General features: G+C 36.8%; 1 protein-coding gene and 1 non-coding gene across 2 annotated transcripts in view; one reads left to right on the top strand and one right to left on the bottom strand.

Moving 5' to 3' along the window:
* Positions 1–21,893, bottom strand: part of SESN1 (sestrin 1) — a 105,333-nt gene that overhangs the window by 37,646 nt on the left and 45,794 nt on the right. The gene's annotated exons all lie outside the window — the stretch shown is intronic.
* LOC136132359 (U12 minor spliceosomal RNA) lies at positions 2,199–2,314 on the top strand. The gene has a single exon (XR_010656442.1). It is a non-coding gene; the product is annotated as a U12 minor spliceosomal RNA (small nuclear RNA).

The raw sequence follows: 21,893 nt of genomic DNA, 5'->3' as shown, positions 1-21,893 counted from the left end.
TACATTTTTGGTTTTCACAACTGGTAGGTAAGTCAGTTGCCACTGACACGTACCTGGTAGAGGCTAGGGATTCTGCCAAACATCCTAAAACATACAGGGCAGCCCCTCACAACAAAGAAATACTTGGTCCAAAATGTCAAGTGCTGAAATTGAGAAGCCCTTGTGTAGTAATAATGCATTGTGGTTTTAATTTGCATATCTTGGATAACTATCAATATTGAACATTTTTTAATGTGCTTATTGGTCATTTATATATCTTCATTCATGAAGTGACAATTCAAATCTTCTGTTAATTTTTTTTTAATTGGGCTGGTTGTCTTCTTGCTACTGAGTTGAAAGTGTTCTTTATTCTGAATACAAGACTTTGCCTGATATATGTGTTGCAAATATTTTCTTCTAGTCTATGTCTTGTTCTGATGATTTTCTGCTACATTAACTTCAGACAGCAAAAAATAAAGTCATCTTTCTTCCAGAGATGAGAGCAGGTAGATATTGAAGACAGGGTTAAAAGTTTTTCTTTGGTATCCCTGGGTCATAAAAAAGCACTTCTTAAAAAGCAATATTAGTTGATGCCACATGGAAAACTGGGCTGCACATACCATAGAGACAAAGAGAATCCAATACTTAAAAATGATTCCCCCAATCCTAGGATCTGGCAAAAAACAAAGACTGGGCCATGTAAGCAGTGTGTTGAACAACGAGGTACTTTTAAAAAGTCCCCAAACTATGCTTATTTGTATCAGAAAATAATAGTACCACCTAAACATGCCAAAAAATCTGCAGATGAAGAAATGAAAAAATGGTACTGGAATCACACACTGGTGCCTATCGGTGACATGAGAGAAGGTATCTTTGAACTGGGTTTGAAGATTACCTTGAAAAATGTACATTAACTGTCTCATGTACATTTAGAGTCTAAACTGTTCACTTGATAATCGTCTAAAATTCTTACAGTTTCAAGACTACTCTGAAATAGAGATTTAGTGTATGAAAATGATTTTAGGATACTTTCTATCCTCTCTGCTTAAGAAAATTATTTATTATAGAACATTTGCAATAATGTAAGCAGTAAATGGGGAACCAAAGTAGCAAAAATGGTCCTGAGTTCTATAAGGAATTTCAGAGAGCTACTATTTCTAAAGATTATAGAGCTCCGTGCCCTAGATTTTTTCCCTAGCTGTTGATGACTAAAGACACTATTAGGAACAATGGAAACCATGGTTTAAAACATAGTAATTGTACCAAAAAGGTGGTCTCCAGATTAAATGCACTTGATTCATGGCAATTTTACTTTTCAGAACAATTCTTATGAGTAGCAGGGATGATTTTGCTTTATTAAATATTTTTCTTGAGTGTGAATTATTGCCTAAAATGCCATGAATACTTTTTTTTTTTTTTTTTTTTTTTTTTTTTTTGCGGTACACGGGCCTCTCACTGTCGTGGCCTCTCCCGTTGCGGAGCACAGGCTCCAGACGCGCAGGCTCAGCGGCCATGGCTCACGGGCCCAGCCGCTCCGCGGCACGTGGGATCTTCCCGGACCGGGGCACGAACCTGTGTCCCCTGCATCGGCAGGCGGACTCTCAACCACTGTGCCACCAGGGAAGCTCTGAATTTTAAATGTTGCCATTTTTTCTACCACTTCCCCTCCCCCGTAAACACTCCTTTTCCCCAATAACAAGCAGATTTGTCTACTCTCTGCTTTTCTTAGTAAGGAAGGAAATGTTCATTATTTTCCTATATAAATTTGCATTCAATTAAAGTCTATTTTCCTGAGCTTCTTCAACCTCCTCAGTAAAGTTCTTAGATACAGTCAAAGACTGACAAATAATGTAAGTTCTTAGATAGTAAGGTAACCAACAACAGTATGTTGGGACCCTTCTTTCCCCCTAGTATAAGTGGTAGGTAATAATTAATAAAATGGCCTTTTAACTTGGTCATAGCTTTCCCTGACACTTGGGATTAGAGGCATGTGTCAAGCAGGGAAATGAGGTGACTGAGCTTTGATTTTAGAAGATTAGGAGAAACTTCTAGGATGGTCTGAATTGTGGGGAGAAGCTAAGGGGAGGCAGACTTTAAGACAGTGTAATGGTCTAGTTAAGGGGTAACTGGATGTATGCCAGAGTGATGAGAGTAGAAATAGAATGCAGGAGACATATTCTGTAAAGTCAAGAAGGCAGAATCTTAAAATTTGATTACGAATGCCTTAAACTTATCAGTAAGGAAAATAATGAGTTGAGGTGATACCTGAATCCTCACTGCTAATGTGAGATGAATTTTTGAGTGGGTAAAGGTTGCTCCTAAGGTGACCTCCCCCCCCACAGCAAATTGATTATGAATTAGAAGAAAATTTATTTCCCAAGAAGGCTTTTGCTTCTTTCCACTTTGTATCTAAACAAATACTGTATAAGGCAAAGGTGGTGTTGTCAAAGATGGTTTTGATGAGATGCTTATGGATAAGATACTGAGGTTGCTTTTATTTGTTGTGACTGTTCACTTATGGACAGATGCCTCCAGCTGTTTTTATTCCATAATGTCCCTCTGCAATTATCTTTAGAGCTTAAAGTAGTATGATTAAGTGAAAAGAATCAGTACTTAAAATGAGAAGATCCTTTTCTATGTGGATACAAGGTAACAATCAGATAGATTATACTATTAAACATTTATAAAGAAGCAGCAGTAAAGTATAATGACTAGAAGCATTGGCATTAGAGTCCAACAACACTGGGTTCCAAGGAAAAATTAAATCTCTTTTAGCCTTGATGTCCTCACCTGTATAATGTGAATGATAATATAGTGACCTTAGAAGGCCAGAGGATTACACGAAATCACACAGTGACTGGAATAATAAGTGGTCAGTAACTATTAGCTCTGAGAGCTACACAGTAAGAGCTACAATACATCGAACCAGCAGTTCTGTCTTATTTAAAATATAAATTAAATAACTCTTTAGCACAGCGTTTGTGAAATACTCAAATTTTACTCATCCTTTTGGTGTGTGGGGCTTGAACAATGTGCATTTAAGATTAAAATTATTAGGTATCAATGTACTTTTTTAAATTTAGTATTTGTAATGCTGTTTCTTCTAATTACAATGTTTACTAAGTATCTGCAAATAATTTAATATCAAGCACAACCTAGCCTCAACTATTTTACACATTAAAAGAGAATCTGTATTTTAAAAACAATACAATATTGAGTGTTTTCTATAACAATTCTTTGTCTACCTTTTATTATTGATATTTTTCCAAGAAAATCCATTGGTCAATATGGTAGAGATGGCTAGTTGTCCCTAGTGCTGATTCTCTGCTTCTTCTATGGTTAATAAAACCCCAAATCTTTAGTTGGGTATATTGCCACTCAGAAAAAAGATAAATTATCCAGCTTTCCTTGCATCTAGGTGTGACCAAGTTGGTAAGCTTTGGCCAATGTGATTATAAAGGGTAATGGAGTGTGCATAATAAATGTCACTAAAGTGAGGAAGCATATGCTTATTCTCCTAGTAAATTCTTCTTCTATCTGGAATGCGGATGTGATTCTGGAGCTACAGTGGCCATCTTGGATATCTATCTTAGAGATGAAGCCACATCTTGAGGCTGCTGGAAAAACACGGAAGGATTTGGGCACCTGATGATTACATGGAGCTTCTGAAGCAGTCCTGGACTGCCTTCATTTACATGAGAAAGAAAGAAACTGTCCTGTATAAGAATTATTATTATTATTTTTAAGAATTCTTATATTGAAAAAAAAAATAATTCTTATATTGGATTTTCTGAACTGGCAGCCTAATGTAATCCAATCCTAAAAAATACAGACAAAATGAAAGCCAAAATTTAAGCTCACTTGTTTTCTTAATAAGTTTGTTCTCAACTTATACATGCCTGGTCTTTTTATGTCCCCTTTCTTCTTATTCCTACTGTAAACTCCTGGACACCTGTAGACATTATCTTTGATTCATTTCAATGGTGTTAAGGGAGGGAGGGAGAGGGGGGTGAATTCATTCAGCTGCTCCACCACTACCACAGTTATATTCCTAACCTATTCTTTAGTCTACCCCCACCCACTCTAGAGTCTATTTTGGTCTTCATCCTAGAATTTCAACTCCATAAAAGAACTGTCCTCAAAAACAGCATTTATTTGTTCATTACCCACTCAACATATTTTGAGTGCCTACTGTATTCTGTTAGTTGATGAATAAAACAGACCCTGACTTCAGAGAGCTAAGTCAGGCAATATTTTAAAATGCAGATTGAACTGTGTTCTATTATTTGTGTACTACACCTCTATAGTCCCAAATTTTACTAAAGGATCAAAGTGAAAGTAAGTGAATGTAAAAGATTGGGAGAAAACAGATATATGGAGAGGGAGCAGGAAATAAGGAGGTGTGGAGGAGGACTCTCAGGGACAAAGGCAAGATGTAACCGTATAGCAAAGGAAGGAGGGAGAAGGGAAAGGAACACACATTCAATAAATTTTACTGGGCTTCATATATCCTTAAAACCTTTTTCATGTGTTAGTGATTAATAGGGACACTTATTGTTAAACTTCTGGAACCTTTAGAGAATAGCAACCGCCCTCCTTATTATTATATCTGCTGTTTGCATTGCTAGAAGCAAAGACCTTCACAAACCCTCAGAAAGCTCCCCACTATTCCTTCCCAATCCCAGCGCCTATTTAGAACTTCTACCCCTTCTCACCTCTTACTGGAACCTTCTTCTACCAGTGTCGCCTGAGGAAGGAGGTGATTCAGTAGAATGGGGGGGCAGTGTTGTTGAAATCCCCAATCAAAATTTAGGTTAAATTTTCTCACACAAACACTGCTAAAATAGAATATAACCATCATTTTTGCTACTAACTTTATTGTTTGGCAATAGAGCACTTAAAATTGGCTTTTATGGGTTGTTCTTAGGATTTGCCAGAGTGAGAAAATAAGTTCTAAGTTTCAAATAATTAATATGAATTTTAACTTTGGATTGTCGTCCCACTGTGAGACACAGAAAACCTGAAAATCATTCTTTGCCTAAAATATAAAGATGGTGCTATTGCTGGCCACATGGCTCCAGAAGAATGAAAAAACAAAAACAAAACACCCAAACAATTCAGCTACTGATGTTGGGATTTTGGTGCCTTTCTGTTGTTGTTGCTTTTATCTTAGATGAGGGAAAATGTATTTATTAAATACTACTAAACAAGTCTGTGACATTTAGTTCTTTTTTTTTTTTTGCGGTACGCGGGCCTCTCACTGCTGTGGCCTCTCCCGTTGCAGAGCACAGGCTCCGGACGCGCAGGCTCAGTGGCCATGGCTCACGGGCCTAGCCGCTCCGTGGCATGTGGGATCTTCTAGGACGGGGGCACGAACCCATGTCCCCTGCATCGGCAGGCGGACTCTCAACCACTTGCACCACCAGGGACGCCCGTGACATTTAGTTCTTAATACTCTATAATATGACATTATGAAAAAATTTTTTCTTAGATTGTGGTTTTAACACTTCACAAGTAGTTTCTTTTCCTGTTAACTTTTCAGACAACTCTGCTTAAGCTTGAGTTAAATACCTGGAGGAAGTGCTACCACAATTTTAGCTTTCTTGTTTCTAGTTGAGCAGTATTATTCTCAGTATTTCTCCATTAGGAAAGTATCATATGTTTACTTTCTAGCCTAATAAAACTGCTCTAACCTAATAAAAATTTTTGTAGTATATAAAAATTAATATGAAATAATTATGGTAAAACAAACAATTATAAATCTGAAACAGAGAAAAACAGGAACACTGTCCCACCAGTACTAGCAAAAAGGCTTATAGGATGCTTAAAAACTTTCTTTGGCTTTTGTTTAGCACCTGAGTCAGGAAACTCAGGGTCCCTTGTCTTTTTCTACAGGGTCCCTGTCCATAACATGCAGCCAAAACATAACACTTGTTATATTCCTGATACAGCATAAAAAAGCAAGAAAACATTCTAAGTAGTAAAGACAGTCTTTTCCTCCCCCATGGACCATAAGTCCAGAAAAACAAGTTACCTCATTTATAAACCATGCTATTTAAGACTCTGTGATGCAACAATATTGCACTATTCTTTTCTATAAAAATGCATTCTTCCAATTAAAATCTTAGCTCAAATGTTGGCCAGCAAAGTCCTAAAAATCTAGTTTTTTCCCTCTTATTCTATCAAATTGGATTTAGGGAACAGAAAAAAGTATGTTTTTATTTCACACAGTAAACATCATTAGGCTCTAGAAACTATACATCTCTACTAATTGGTATCTTTGCATAGCAGTAGTTATGGCAACCTTAATTCATGGGGATGACTTTGAAGTACTGCAAGATATTAAAATCCCCTCTGATTAAACAACGCAATTATGTCTCCAGCATCTAGTCCACATCTGAAATAATAATCATAGATTTCAGAGCTAAAATAATTATAAAATAAACTGAGTGAAGCTAGAATTGCAATTTGGAGAGTGTCTAAATACAAATACTTTCTATAAATGAAAAAATTGAGAACCAGAGGTGAAATACACAGTTTTAATGTTGATGTATTTATCATATTATAGTGTTGAGAAACTTGGAAATCTGTGTGTAAAATCAGGGCTGGTCTTAGGATTTGATAGAGTAAATGGCTGCTTACTTGGTGTAATTTTAGAAGTGCTATTACCAAAAAAAAAACACATAAAAATGTGTCACCCAAATTTTCCCTCAGAGATGGAAATAGTAAAATGATACCTAGTTGTCTTTCTTTTACATATTTAGTTGAGGTTTAATAATGCCTATAATTCTATAAGCAGATTAATTCCATTATTTTCTGTTAAAATGCAAATATAAAACTCATATAAATAAGAAAAAACTCAAACTACATAATGGATTCAAACCTTACATAGGCATGTAAGGTGAAAACCATGTAGATAAAATTATCCTTGAAAATCTCTTTTGAAGGTACCAGACTGAAGACAGTACACTTCTTAATAAGTCCAAAGCAGACATTTTGTCCCTCAGTATTAGAGCTGATGACTGTTTATTTGGTTCAACACCAGATGGAGTCATTGGCTTGTGTTTAAGAGGCTTGTATAAAAAAGCCTTGTGTAAAAAAAAAAAAAAAAAAAAGTCTTTTAACACTTGAAATACCCTCAGAATGGTGAGACGCTCACTCTATGAGAAGTGATCAGGAACTCAGACCAATGGAGAACATAGCAGATTTCTGTTTCTTATTTTACACTCACTCAGGGGCATATGCTCATTGAGTATAATGTTAGGCAGAATTGCCTATGATATTTATATTAAAAATACATTCTGCCTCACACTGAAAATTCTTTTGATGAACAAGAATAGTTACATTTGCATAAGTTAAATGTATGAGTGATGTAATTCCATTGTAGGGGTCAGTTTTTCCTTAAGACCAGGTTTTGATGGCCTATTAGGGCAGTAGAGAAAAGAACAGGTTCTGTGTCTGTGAACAAGGAAAGATCCCATGGGGGGGCGGGAAAGACCATGGTCAAAGATAAATTTTGCCTACTGCACAAATTTGTTTAGAGTATAGATATGCATATGCTGCATAAAACCTTTAAGTCACAATACCCCACTAACCATAATATCCCACATTCTCAAACATGACAGATAACTGAGAATTTACTATAATTTCCCTTCACTTTTGCAAATAGTAACTATTAGTGTGAAAGTATCATCTTTATATTTTACTGTTTTCAGTTCAAGATGAGGCTCAATTTTAAAAAGTTAACTTGGAGGTGAGAACATCAAATTCATAAAACACAGTGTTGTCTTGTGGCTTTTCTACTAAGTACTGCCAGCAAGTGCTGGCTTCTTTATCTAGCTAAGCACTGCTTAAGTGTCTAAAGTGGGAGGGGTCATAGCCCTATCACTAGTAGTAAAAATCCTAAGTTACTAAATTATATAGAGACAATTTACATGTACAGGGTCTAAACTGGTTGACCCAAATAGCAAAATGAAGTTGACAGAAATGGTAACAAGTATTTTCATGAATTTACAAACTAAGTTTCTATTAAGAGTTCTTTTGGCTACAAATTCAGTTTTTCAAGAAACTTGTTGATAGTCCTCTTTCTCCTAACTAGAGTATTGTTCATGTAGAAAATACATTAGTCAAGTGAATTATTGTGGCCTCAAATCTGAAAAGGAAACAGGGATGGAAGAGGGGAGAAAGCACATTGAAGGGGGTTATTTCGTGGCCACACACTGACTGTACCATGGCTGTGGCTGGTATTTCACAAATGTGTATGTACCACCAGCCCAATGGAGTTCTTTGGGAGAATACAGATGGCTGAGCTCACTTGGGAACCATGACTGGGAAAACAGCTAACTGGAAATACATGGCCAATTGATACGAGGTGTTATCTTCAGCATGAAAACCCCACTTATGGGAAGAGAGATTATTATTTGAATTGCTAGTCTTCAGCTATATATAGCACTAATGAAAATTATTTAAGCAACAACAGCAACTCCCCCTTTCTCAAAGGAAATAATTTAAGTTGGCAGGTTTCTTATTTATATGATATCAACTTTCTATTATATTTAAATATACTTCTTTAATTGATTAGCACAAAAGTATCAAACTGAAGGTTTTTTGGGGTGGTGATGAGAACTGAGAAAGGACGAAAGGGTTGAGTTTAATTAATGTTCAGACTTCTGATTTCTCTGTCAACTTAGTTGTTAAATGTGGGAAAGTTATTACGAATTTATCATTTTCGTAGTGCTACTCTACATGTAAACATTTGTCCAAGGACTCTTGAGGCAACTCCAGCAAATTACATCAGGTGTTTTGCTACAATAATTAAATTAAAACAGGAGTTCTTGGTATCACTTCCTTGATTTTATTTTAGCTTCTTAAAAACAAGTGAAGTGTTAACCATCTATATGACAAACTAGTTTAAGTTTTTTTAAACAACATATTCTCAGTTTGCAGAGTGTTCATCATTTTAAATTGAAACATAAAAATAGCAGACAACATTTCACCATTTCTTCTCTCCAAGGACAACCCAGCATTTACCTGTACAAGTACCTGTGGCACTAACAAGTAACTAATGAGCCAAAGGAGGGATTTTGAGGGCAATGAAGAAGTGGTAGAAGTTTCTATAACATGAGGAATCAAGGTTCAATCACAAAAATTCCTCATGTCATGGGAAAACAACAAGGCCCATGATCAATATGTGAATAATACAGAATATTTTAATGATGTAGCACTGATTAGTTCAGAATTGATTACTTAACTAAGAATCCTGGGATCTCTTCTCTCTTAAACCATGTCATAATTCTTGAACTATTTAAAAATTTCATAACAAAATATTCCAACACAGCATTGAGAAATTATCTTTTAAATGATAGCAGAAAAAAAAAAGGCAGTAGATCTGGGGTATAAATTAATCAAATTAAAACAATCTAGCAGATAATTTTCTAAGCCTCTAATATCCTTATGCAAACCATTTAGGACACTGATGATGAATGTATGAATAGGTAGATAGGTAAATACATAAATATTTCTAGTTTTGGCTTAAGTACCACTGAAAAATGGGAAGATTTCTGCTGCATAAGATATATTTTATAAAATATACATTTATAGTAGATAGTACTTCTACCACAAATTATATAATTGCAAGTATGTGAATTCAATATGTCTGCATCTTACTATAAAAAATTGAAACAATATAAACACTATAAATTAAGACCTATTTGGAAAGAATTTTTTTCTAACAATGTTTTATTTTTTAAAAAATCTAACAATGTTTTAGATCAATTATTATAGATGAGAAATATAAAAGCCTGGTCTCTGTAGCCAAAGGACCAGAAAAAGGAGAGCCTAGTAAGACAGAACATTTTTCAGCAGTAACCACTCTACTTCAGTCAACCACCACCACCAGCACCACCACCACAACAACAAAACTGTGGCCCTATTCTCACCCATGCCAGCAAAAGCTAAGTAGGGAGACTAGACTCCCACCCTTGCCCAGATGTAACAAGGTACCCTAAACTCCCTGCCAGGGTAGTGCCAGAGAAGGCCCAGTAGAGCTGGGATGTTTATCCCCACTGGGCAATAGTGCTTCTCACACCCCATGACTGGCAATGTTAGTGACAGAGACCATGTGGAGAGCCTGGACATCCACTCACACCAGAATAAGCATTCCTCCTTCCCTGTTAGGGTGGTATTGATGAGGAGGCCTAGGGGAGAGTCAGGACTTTTAACATAGCCCCGTAGTAATGAGGCCACTTCCAACTTGTGGTGTCATGGGAGCAGTAACAAGGCACTCCCACTCCTTGCAATCAGGATAATTTTATCATCAGGTGCCTTTGGAGACCTGATTGAAGGGCTGGAACATGCACCCTTCATCAGGTGCCTTTGGAGACCTGATGGAGGGCTAGAACATGCACCCCTTCCCAGAAATAACATAGAGTCCCCCTCATCCCTCTGCTTGAGTGTTGATGGAGGCCAAATGGGGAACCTGGATTTCTATCTCCACCTTGCAGGGAAGGCAGTGCTTGCTTGTCTCCCTACTGGAGAAGTTTTAGACAAAACCAACTAAAACAGAATACTAAAATAAGATCCAGAATTTCATTACATAATACCCCAAATGTACAGGTTTGAAATGAATATTATTTGTCATACCAAGGACCATGATGATCTTAAATGGAATAAAAAAAGACAATCAATAAATGTCAATACTCAGATGAAAAAGTCATTAGAATTGTTTTAAAGAAGCCATCCTAAAAAGTCTTCAACAGCAATTTCAAACACTTGAAACAAATTAAATATATAAAGTCTCAGCTGAGAAACAGAAGTTACGAAGAAAAGCCATGAAATGGAAATTTAGGGCTGAAAAATATAATAACTGAAATATAAAACTCAATGGATTGACTCAACAGCAAAATGGAGTGGACAGAGGAATTAGTGAACTAGAAGACAGAAAAATAAAATTACACAATCCACACAACAGAGAGAAAACAGACTGACAAAAAATACAGCCTCAGAGACCTGTGGATCTATAACAAAAATCTAACATTTGTGTTACTGGAATCTCGGAAGGAAAGAGCAAAGATAGCAGGACTGAAAAAGCAATTGAAGAAATAATGGCTAAAAACTCCCAAATTTGGCAAAAGATATAAGCCTACAAATTAAGGAAGCTGAGTGAACTCCAAACAGAATGAAACCAACATTATGACACATCATAGTCACTTCTGAAAAATAAAGACAAAGAAAAGCAGCAAGAGAGAAATGACACTTTACCTACAGGGAAAAACAATTTGAAGGACAACAGATTTCTCATCATAGAGACCAGAAGGAAGTTGCACATTTTTCAAGTGCAGAAAGAAAAAACTGTCAACCCAGAATTCTACATCCAGTGAAAGTATCCATCAAGAATGAAGGAGGAAACCAAGATATTCTCAGATAAAAGGAAACAAATAACACCAGTACACTGTAATAAGTTATGTATATAAAATGTCATATGTAGAGCAAACACTAAAAGATCTGTACTAAGAGATACACTCAAAAAAAAAACCTATAGATAAATCAAAATAGAATTCTAAAAAAATTCAACAAACCCAAACAAAGGCAGTAAAAAGGAAATAAAAATGAACAACAAAGGGAACAAACAGAAAACAGAAAATAAAATGGCAGGTGTAAGCGCTAACATATAACATGGATACAGACCCATAAGTAACATAATTATATTAAATGTAAATGGTCTAATATACCAATTAAAAGACAGAGATCAGCAGAGTGGATTTAGAAACATGACCCAACAGTATGCTGTCTACAAGACACTCACTTGAATTATAACAACATAGGCAGGATGAAAGTAGGATAGAAAAAGATATATCATGCAAACATCAATCAAAATACTGCAAGAAGTTCTGTGGATGGATGGTGGTGTTAATGTTACTGAATTGTACACTTGAAAATGTTTAAGATGGCAAATTTTATGTGTATTTTACATTTCCCCCCCCTCCACAAAACAGGAATGTCTATATTAATATAAGGTAGAGTAGACTTCAGAGCAAAGAAAATCACCAAAGACAAAGACATTATATCACAATAAAAGGATCAATCCAACAAGAAGATATAGTAATCAAATGTTCATGCACTAAAGAGAGATGCAAAATATTATATATGAAGCAAAACGTGATAGAACTAAAAGGAAAAATAGGCAAATCCACATTATAGTTGGAGATCAACATCCCTCTCTCAACAAATGATAGAACTAGACAGAAAATCAGCAAAGATGTAGAAGAAACTCAACAATGCCATCAAACAACAGAATCTATATTTGTAGAACATTCCACCCAACAGTAGAATACACATTCTTTTCATATGCCTAGGAATATAAACCAAAATTGATCATATTATGGCTATAAAACAAACCTCCAAAAATGTAAAAGAACTGAAATAAAAGTGTGTCCTCTGATCACAATAAAATCAAACTAGAAATAAGTTACATAAAGATAACAGGAAAATGGAAACTTGGAAACTAAACAAACACACTTAGAAATAATTCATAGATAAAAGAGAACATATCAAGGGATTTTTAAATAGACTGAACTTAAAGAAATAGAAAATACCACATACCAAAATTTGTGAGACACAGCTAAATCAGTAGTGTGAGGAAAATTTATAACACTGCATGCATACATAAGGAAAGAGGAAATTTTCAAATAGATAATTTAAGTTCCTACTTCAAGAACCTCGAGAAAGAAGATCAGTATAAACTGAGAAGCAAGCAGAAGAAAAGGAATAAGAGGGGAAAATATGGAGACAGTACAAAGATCAATGGTTGCCAGAGATTTGGAAGAAGAGGGCAAAATTGGATAGGTGAAACACATGAATTTTTTTAGGTGATAAAATTATTCTGTATGATATTCAATGTTAGATATATGACATTATACATTTGTGAAAACCCAAAGAACTCATGGAGCAAAAAGTAAAACAATGAACACAAATATAAAAAAATCATCTAGAGGGCTGGGGCGTTGGGTCCCAGGAAGGAATGCAGACTGTGACAAGAGAATCTAACTTAAATTACAAATGTATGAAACAACTTCACTGAAGTGGGTAAAGGAAAAATTTGCCGATCTTAGTAACTTCAAAAACGAGTAGTCTATAAAACTAAAGCAAAAGGAATTGTATGTAAGCACTGCACAGTCATTGCTGAAGTTGTTTTCCACATGGGTGTGGGTCAACAATTCTATACGGCTATACATATATACTAAAATTGAATGATTAAGTAAATGGATTGTGGATGATGTGAGCCAGATTTCCCACTGTTGGAGGGGGAACTTACAGATAAGGGGAGAAATCTAGAATGATCCATGTGGTAATGAATTAGAGTTAGAAATATCACTACAAACTCATGTTTAGATTAATATAGAGATGGTTATATACAGACATATTTACAGATGCATATACACAGGTTAGTATACACATACATATTTCCTTACTCTGTCTGCTAAGAGGGCCTAAAAGCAATTAATGACACCCTAGTAGCAACAGTCACACCCTGCTGATGTCTCTCTGGTCATTTTGACAGCCTAAAGCTCATTCGTAAGTAGATTCTATAGGAAATGATCACAGGAAATAGATTCTCTGAGCTGGTACATTTTGAAAAGTTTGTTGTTTACACTTGAAAGTTAGAAAATCCTTGTCTCACTTTCTTTCCTGGAGTATATAAAATATGCTGCTCTATTTTCTTTTGGTATTGCTATTGAAAAGTCTAATGATAATCTAATTTCTCCCTTATAAGTTAATACCACTATGTCTTGGTAATAATGGCCATTCTGGGTTAATATTCTTAGGCACACAGTATATTATTTCAATATACAGTTTCTTTCTTTTTAATTTCAGGAAAGTTTTCTTGAATTGTAAATTTTAGTATTCATTTTGTTCGCTTCCTCTGATTTCTTTTTCAGTGGCTTTTATTATCTATATGTTGGCTCTTCTCTATCCTTAATATCTGTCACGTCTCAAAAATCCTTTAAAATTTTTCCTCATCTCTTTCCTAATTTTCAAGTTTCCTTCCTTATTTTTCACCTTCTATTTCTCTTATGGTATTATTTACTTGGGCTTACGTTCCTTCCAGTTTAATGCATTTCTTGAAATGATTTTTTCTTCTAATTTTTTTGCAGAGTTATATTACCTCACTTCTGAGTTTTTCTAATTCTTATTTTTGTTGTTCTTTCATTTATTGTTTTCCTAATGTCTTTTGTTTTAAATAGTAGGTTACAATATTTGACTAATCTTTCAGGCATGCTTTCATTGTCTGTGGAAATACTATTCAACTCCTTATTCTCTATTATAACTTTGCATATTGCTCATTTTTATGTGAAATTAGCTTTCTTGAAATTTTTGAATGAGACAGGACAGATTTTCTAACTTCACAGAATTCCTTTTTCTGTTGTTTTTGAGTAGTTTTCAAAACTGTGACAGCTTGCATTCTGCAATTTTTGGGGGCTCCACTCTCCTCTCCCACAGACTTTCTTTTCTTTTCATCTCTGTTGTCCCTATTCTGTTCAATTTTTATTCTACTGTTTCTCAATATGAGACCTTGTCTTAGAAAGAAGTCACAGAAAGGTTGGTTTTAAGAGTTCATAAAAGCTGTACTGCTCCAGTCTCTTTAGTTTTTCTTACAGTGGATCTCGCACTCACCTGCTTTTGTAATGAGCAAAATTCCTCCCCATTTCAGCTACTGTTTGCAAATTGGCCTGCCATATTTTCCATATCTGTTGGCTATTTCAGGGTTTTCCTCTTCTCAGGTCTATCAGACACTGCCCCTTGGCTGCCTTCTACCTCCAGCCCAGGCATTTTCACCATACAGGTCTTGTCTTACTTTACTTCTTCCACTATTGACCATGTTGACCAATCCTTTTCTGAAATCTCCCCTTCCTGGTTTTTGGGATAATATCCTCTTTCAGGTTCCATCCTCTATTTCTGGCCACTCAATATCAATCTCTTAATGATTCTTCTTCCACTGCTGATTTCTTATAAATAGGTGTTCTCCAATGTTCCATCCATCCTCAACCCTCTTCTTACTGTATATTTTCTCCCTGGGTGATCTCACTCTTGGCATAATTTCAACAATGAACACTGATCAAGGCTGTAATTACATCTCACCCTTTCTCCTGAATTTGAGGCCCATTTATCCAGCTACCTAATATATTTCACCTTGATATCCTACAGCCATCTCAAACCCAACACATTAAAAGCCAAACTCATCACCTTCTCCCAACCCATCCCACTGCACTACCTACCAGCTCTCATATTCTATCCTCTATCTCCAAAATGGGCCTCACCATACATCCAGTTTCCAATGCAGAAACCTGCAAGTCCTTGCATAGGCTGCTCTGACTCCTTTACTAATCTCTTGCAAAGTTCTGAATATTACACATCCTAAAAACTGTCAAATCCATCCCCTTACCCTCAACCCCATCAATTTGGTTCCTGTCCATTTCTTTTCTTAATTACAGCAACAGTCTCTTCTCTGTCTCATTGTTTGTGCCACCTTCCAGCCTATTCTCCATACTGGAAAGGTCTGGAAAAGTCTTTCTAAGTTGCAGGTCTGATGATGTTATAATCCTTCATAGGTTTCCCTTTAACTTTCAGAATGAAATCCAGATTCTTCACATGGCATACAATTCCCTTCTGAATCTCTCCAATCATACTGAGTTCAACTTACTGAGTTCAACTCAAACATGATAACTCTCATGACTGTGCTTTTGCACATGCTAATCTCTCTGACTAGAGCATCTTATCTCCTACCTCTTCAACCGGGTGCTCCTCAGTCAGGTTTCAGGAGCCAGTTGAGGCTATAGTCTTCTACAGAGCCTTCCCTGACCATTCCCTATCTGTGTCCCCTCATTTTCAATCATCCAAAACCTCCTCTGCTACCCCACATACTTCTGGAGTCAAGCACATGTTGACACCACAATAAAACCTCAGGCTTTGCCCCTTTTAGTCATTTTCCTGGATAAGTTGACCTTCCTTCAGAGCACTTGCCACTATTTATTGCAACTGTCTGTCACCTGTCCATCTCCCCCACGTGTCTGTGAACTCCCTGAGAGTGAAGCCTTTGCCTTGCCTTCTCTGTTTCCCTAGTGCACAGAGTAAATACTCAATAAATGTTAAATAAACAGTGTAACGTGAGGCATGATGTAGAGGAACTCTAAATGAAAATGAGAATTTGATTTTGAACCTGTATGGATTGAAGAAAGTGTGACCCATCCTTTGCTCTAAAAGAAAAACTAATGCCTCAACATTCAATAATTCACCCACTGTGGAACATAAGTAAAAAATGTTATATTTACAAGGTTTAAAAAATCTGAGGCAATACTTAAGCTCTGAAAATTCACTGAGACCACGAAAAGAAGAATGTCCTTCATAGATGGGCCCCCCTAAATCTTGTCTTCCAAGATCACAAAGGCTTAAATATTCAGCTGCCCCTAAATGGCCCTGCTTATAGGTAGTGTAGGAGTTTACCACAGATATTCCTCCACTTACTTTGCCTATTCAGTCTGAGATCTGTACCATCAGTATTGCTCCAGTGGATTTAGTCAACAAAGCAGTGGAACTACTTCTAAAGGACAGCTGTTAAAATGTAGTGACTATCAAAGAAATAAGGATACATGGTCTGAAAAGGCAGCTACCTTTTCTAGCCTTTCCCTTTAACACCACATTTATAATATCAGACAGGAAGGGTCTCTCAAAATTTTCCACAGAGGCATTTCTAATCTTTGAGGGGAGAGAACTCCTTCCATAGTGGATAAAGTGATGAACAGCCCAAGAGTAGCTGGCCCAAAGCCAGATAATTATTTATATCAAACTTTGTATCTTAGTCCCTAATATAGCCATGCTTATTTTTAACCTAAAATAATGTTTTAAATTACTTACCAGTTAAATTACCTATTTCTTACTAAGACCTGTCCCCCCTATAAACTCCACCCCATTTTAAATTCCAGGGAGATATGCTGCATTTATTCTAGGTGGGGAAAATATGCAGATTTCACTACAAGGTGCAACAGAAATATCATACTGGAGAGGATGGTACAGCTTACATACGACTGGAAGTGGCACAATTCCAAGCACATGTTAGATGAGAGCACCTCATCTGGGAGAAACTTAAAGTAATACTTTAAATGTTCATGAGGCAAGATATGTTCCAATTTAAAACACTAAGAAATAGTCCCATCAGCGAAAAGGAAATCAACTTCTAAGTGTACCAAAAGGGCTGTAGGGCAAACAAGAGGAAAATTTGCATCTGCTGAGGTACAAATAGGTGTATTCCATAGAGGGGAATTAATTATTATTAATGGCAAACCCTGTAAATACAAAATAAAACCAAAATCACTGGTCACATCATTCAAAATTTACATGCAATAAAGGCAAGGCAATAGGCTCAAGTCATGACCTGTCAAATATTTACTCCACTGACATACAACCACATATCCCAGGCTGTAATAATACTCCAATTTGTGAAGTTGAGAACTATAAAAAGTGAGGGGGTGAGTACTTAAAACATTTTATCTGTTTACTTCTTTATCTCCTCCACTAAACAAGAAGTCTCTTGAGGACAGGGGCTGGGACACAGTATTTCTATCCAGCTTGCTTAGCACCCTTCTTTGCACAGAGCTGGCTTTCAACAAACATCTGTAGAATGCATGAATGAATGAATATGTGAATAATAGCCATAACCTATGCAAAACTTGGAAAACATCTTGGCACATCAGAGCAGAAAAAGACAGTATCAAAAAAGGAGGAGGGACTTCCCTGGTGGCGCAGTGGTTAAGAATCTGCCTGCCAAAGCGGGGGACACGGGTTCAAACCCTGGTCCGGGAAGATCCCACATGCCACGAGGCAACTAAGCCCATGTACCACAACTACTGAGCCTGTGCTCTAGAGTCCGTGAGCCACAACTTCTGAGCCTGCATGTCTAGAGCCCGTGCTCTGCAACAAGAGAAACCCATGCACCACAACAAAGAGTAGCCCCCACTCACTGCAACTAGAGAAAGCCTGCTCGCAGCAACGAAGACCCAACACAGCCAAAAATAAATAAATTTATTAAAAAAAAATAAAGAACCCCCTCTTTTTTAAAAAAAAGAGTGGATATTTATGATTTATATTAATATGTTACATACTAATATTTATTAATATATATTTGAAGTCAATTATATATTATATTAACACATATTTTAATAATGTAGAACTGAAAGGAAGTTAACTTACGTAAGAACTTTTAAATTTTTTTCAAGAAGATCATAACAATTAAATGTCTAAACAAACATAAAAGGGAGAAAATCTCAAGATGGCGGAGTAGAAGGAAGTGAGCTCACTCCTTCTTATGAAAACACCAAAATAACTAACTGCTGAACAACCATCGACAAAAAAAATGCTGGAACCTACCAAAAAAGATACCCTACATCCAAAGACAAAGAAGAAGCCACAATGAGACAGTAGGAGTGGTGCAATCACGACAAAATCAAATCCCATACCTGCTAGGTGGATGACCCACAAACTGGAAAATAATTATAGCACAGAAGTTCTCCCACAGGAGTGAAAGTCCTGAGCCCCATGTCAGACTTCCCAGCCTGGGGGTCTGGAAGGGGGAGGAGCCCCCAGAGAATCCGGCTTTGAAGGCCAGTGCAGTTTGATCACAAAAATTCCACAGGACTGGGGGAAACAGGAACTCCACTTTTGGAAGGTGCACACAAGGTCCTGTGCACACCAGGACAAGGGAAAAAGGCAGTTACCTCATAAGAGACTGGGCCAGACCTACCTGCTAGTATTAGAGGGTCTCTTGCAGAGGCAGGGGGAGGCTGTGGCTCACTGCAGGGACAAAGACACTGGCAGCAGCAGTTCTGGGGAATACTCATTGGTGTGAGCCCCCCTGGAGGCTGCCATTTTCTCCCCAAGACCTAGCCCCACCCAACAGCATGTAGGCTCCAGTGCTGGGATGCCTCGGGTGAAACAACCCACAGGGTGGGAACATAGCCCCACCAATCAGCAGACAGACTGCTTAAAGTCTTCCTGAACACTGCCCTGCCCACCAGAGGGACAAGACCCAGCTCAACCCACCAGTGGGCAGGAACCAGTCCCTCCCACCAGAAAGCCTACACAAGCCTCTTAGACAGCCTCATCCATGAAAGGGCAGACAGCAGAACCAAGAACTACAATCCTGCAGCCTGCAGAACAGAAACCACAACCACAGAATGTTAGAAAAAATGAGATGGTAGAGGAATATGTCCCAGATGAAGAAACAAGATAAATCCCCAGAGAACAACTAAGTGAAGTGGAAATAGGCAATCTACTGGAAAAAGAATTCACAGTAATAATAGTGAAGATGATCCAAGATTTCGGAAAAAGAATGGAGACACAGATCGAGAAGACACAAGAAATGTTTAACAAAGACCTAAAAGAACTAAAGAACAAACAAACAGATGAAAAACGTATTCCATGCAAATAGAAACCAAAAGAAAGCTGGGGTAGCAATACTTGTATCAGACAAAATAGACCTTAAAATACTGTTTTGAGACAAAGAAGGACACTAAATAGTGATCAAGGGATCAATCCAAGAAGAAGATATAACAATTGTAAATATATATGAACCCAGCATAGGAGCACCTCAATATATAAGGCAAATGTTAACAGCTGTAAAAGGGGAAATGGACAGTAACACAATAATAGTGGGGGACTTAAACACCCCACTTACATCAATGGACAGATCGTCCAGACAGAAAATCAGTAAACACAGAGCTTAAATGACACATTACACCAGAGGGACTTAACTGATATTTATACTGCATTCCATCAGAAAGCAGCAGAATACACATTCGTTTCAAGTGCACGTGGAACATTCTCCAGGATAGATCACATACTGGGCCACAAAGCAAGCCTTGGTCAATTTGAGAAAATTGAAATCATATCAAGCAGACTTCCCTGGTGGCACAGTGGTTAAGAATATGCCTGCCAAGGCAGGGGACACGGGTTCGAGCTCTGGTCTGGGAAGATCCCACACGCCACAGAGCAACTAAGCCCATGCGCCATAACTACTGAGCCTGCACTCTAGAACCCGCGAGCCACAACTACTGAAGCCTCTGTGCCTAGAGCCCATGTTCCGCAACAAGAGAAGCCACCAAAATGAGAAGCCTGTGCACCACAATGAAGAGTAGCTGATGCTTGCCACAACTAGAGAAACCCTGCACACAGCAATGAAGACCCAACGCAGCCAAAAATTAAAAATAATTAATTAAAAAATCATATCAAGCATTTTTCTGACCATAACACTATGATATTAGAAATCAACTACAAGAAAAAAACTGTAAAAAACACAAACGTGTGGAGGCTAAACAATATGCTACTAAACAACCAATGGATCACTGAAGAAATCAAAGAGGAAATAAAAAAGAACCTAGAGACAAATGAAAATGAAAACATGATGATACTAAACCTATAGGATGCAGCAAAAGCAGGTCTAAGAGGGGAATTTATAGCAATACAATCTTACCTCAGGAAACAAGAAAAATCACAAATAAACAACCTAACCTCACACCTAAAACAGCTATAGAAAGAAGAAAAAACAAAACCCAAAATTACTAGAAGGAAAGAAATCATAAAGATCACAGCAGAAATAAATGAATAGAAACAAACAAACAATAGAAAAAAATCAATGAAACTAAAAACTGGTTCTCTGAAAAGACAGATAAAATTGATAAGCCTTTAGCCAGACTCATCAAGAGAAAAAGGGAGAGGACTCAAATCAATAAAATTAGAAATGAAAAAAGGAGAAGTTACAATGGACACCACAGAAATGCAAAGGATCATAAGAAACTACTACAAGCAACTATATGCCAATAAAATGGACAACCTGGAAGAAATGGACAAATTCTTAGAAAGGTACAATCTCCCAAGACTGAACCAGGACCAGGAAGAAATAGAAAATATGAACAGACCAATCACAAGTCATGAAATTGAAACTGTGGTTTAAAAACTCCCAACAAACAAAAGTGCAGGACCAGATGGCTTCACTGGAGAATTCTATCAAATATTTAGAGAAGAGTTAACACCTATCCTTCTGAAACTATTCCAAAAAATTGCAGAGAAAGGAATACTCCCAAACTCATTCTATGAGGCCACCATCAGCCTGATACCAAAAGCAGACAAAGATACCACAAAAAAAGAAAATTACAGGCCAATATCACTGATGCACACAGACACAAAAATCCTCAACAAAATATTAGCAATCCAAATCCAACAATACATAAAAAGGATCATACACCATGATCATGTGGGATTTATCCCAGAAATGCAAGGATTTTTCAGTATCTGCAAATCAATCAGTATGATACAGCACATCAACAAATTGAAGAATAAAAACCATATGATCATCTCAATAAATGCAGAAAAAGCTTTTGACAAAATTCAATGATAAAAACTCTCCAGAAAGTCGGCATACAGAGAACATACCTCAACATAATAAAGACCATATATAACAAACCTGCAGCTAACATCATACTCAACGGTCAAAAGCTGAAAGCATTTCCTGTAAGATCAGGAACAAAGCAAGGATGTCCACTCTCACCACTTTTATTCAGCATACTTTTGGAAGCCCTAGCCATGGCAATCAGAGAAGAAAAAGAAATAAAAGGCATCTACATTGGAAAAGAAGAAGTAAAACTGTCACTATTTACAGATGACAGGATACTATACATAGAAAATCCTAAATATGCTACCAGAAAACTACTAGAGCTCATCAATGAATTTGGTAAAGTTGCAGGATACAAAATTAATACACAGAAATCTGTTGCATTTCTATAAACTAACAACAAAAGATCAGAAAGAGAAATTAAAGAAACAACCCCATTTACCATCGCATCAAAAAGGATAAAATACCTAGGAAT

The sequence above is a fragment of the Phocoena phocoena genome, chromosome 12 (assembly GCF_963924675.1).
Source record: "Phocoena phocoena chromosome 12, mPhoPho1.1, whole genome shotgun sequence".
Taxonomy (NCBI): domain Eukaryota; kingdom Metazoa; phylum Chordata; class Mammalia; order Artiodactyla; family Phocoenidae; genus Phocoena; species Phocoena phocoena.
Note: the sequence above shows the minus strand (reverse complement) of the source record. Positions and strands in the feature narration are given on the sequence as shown.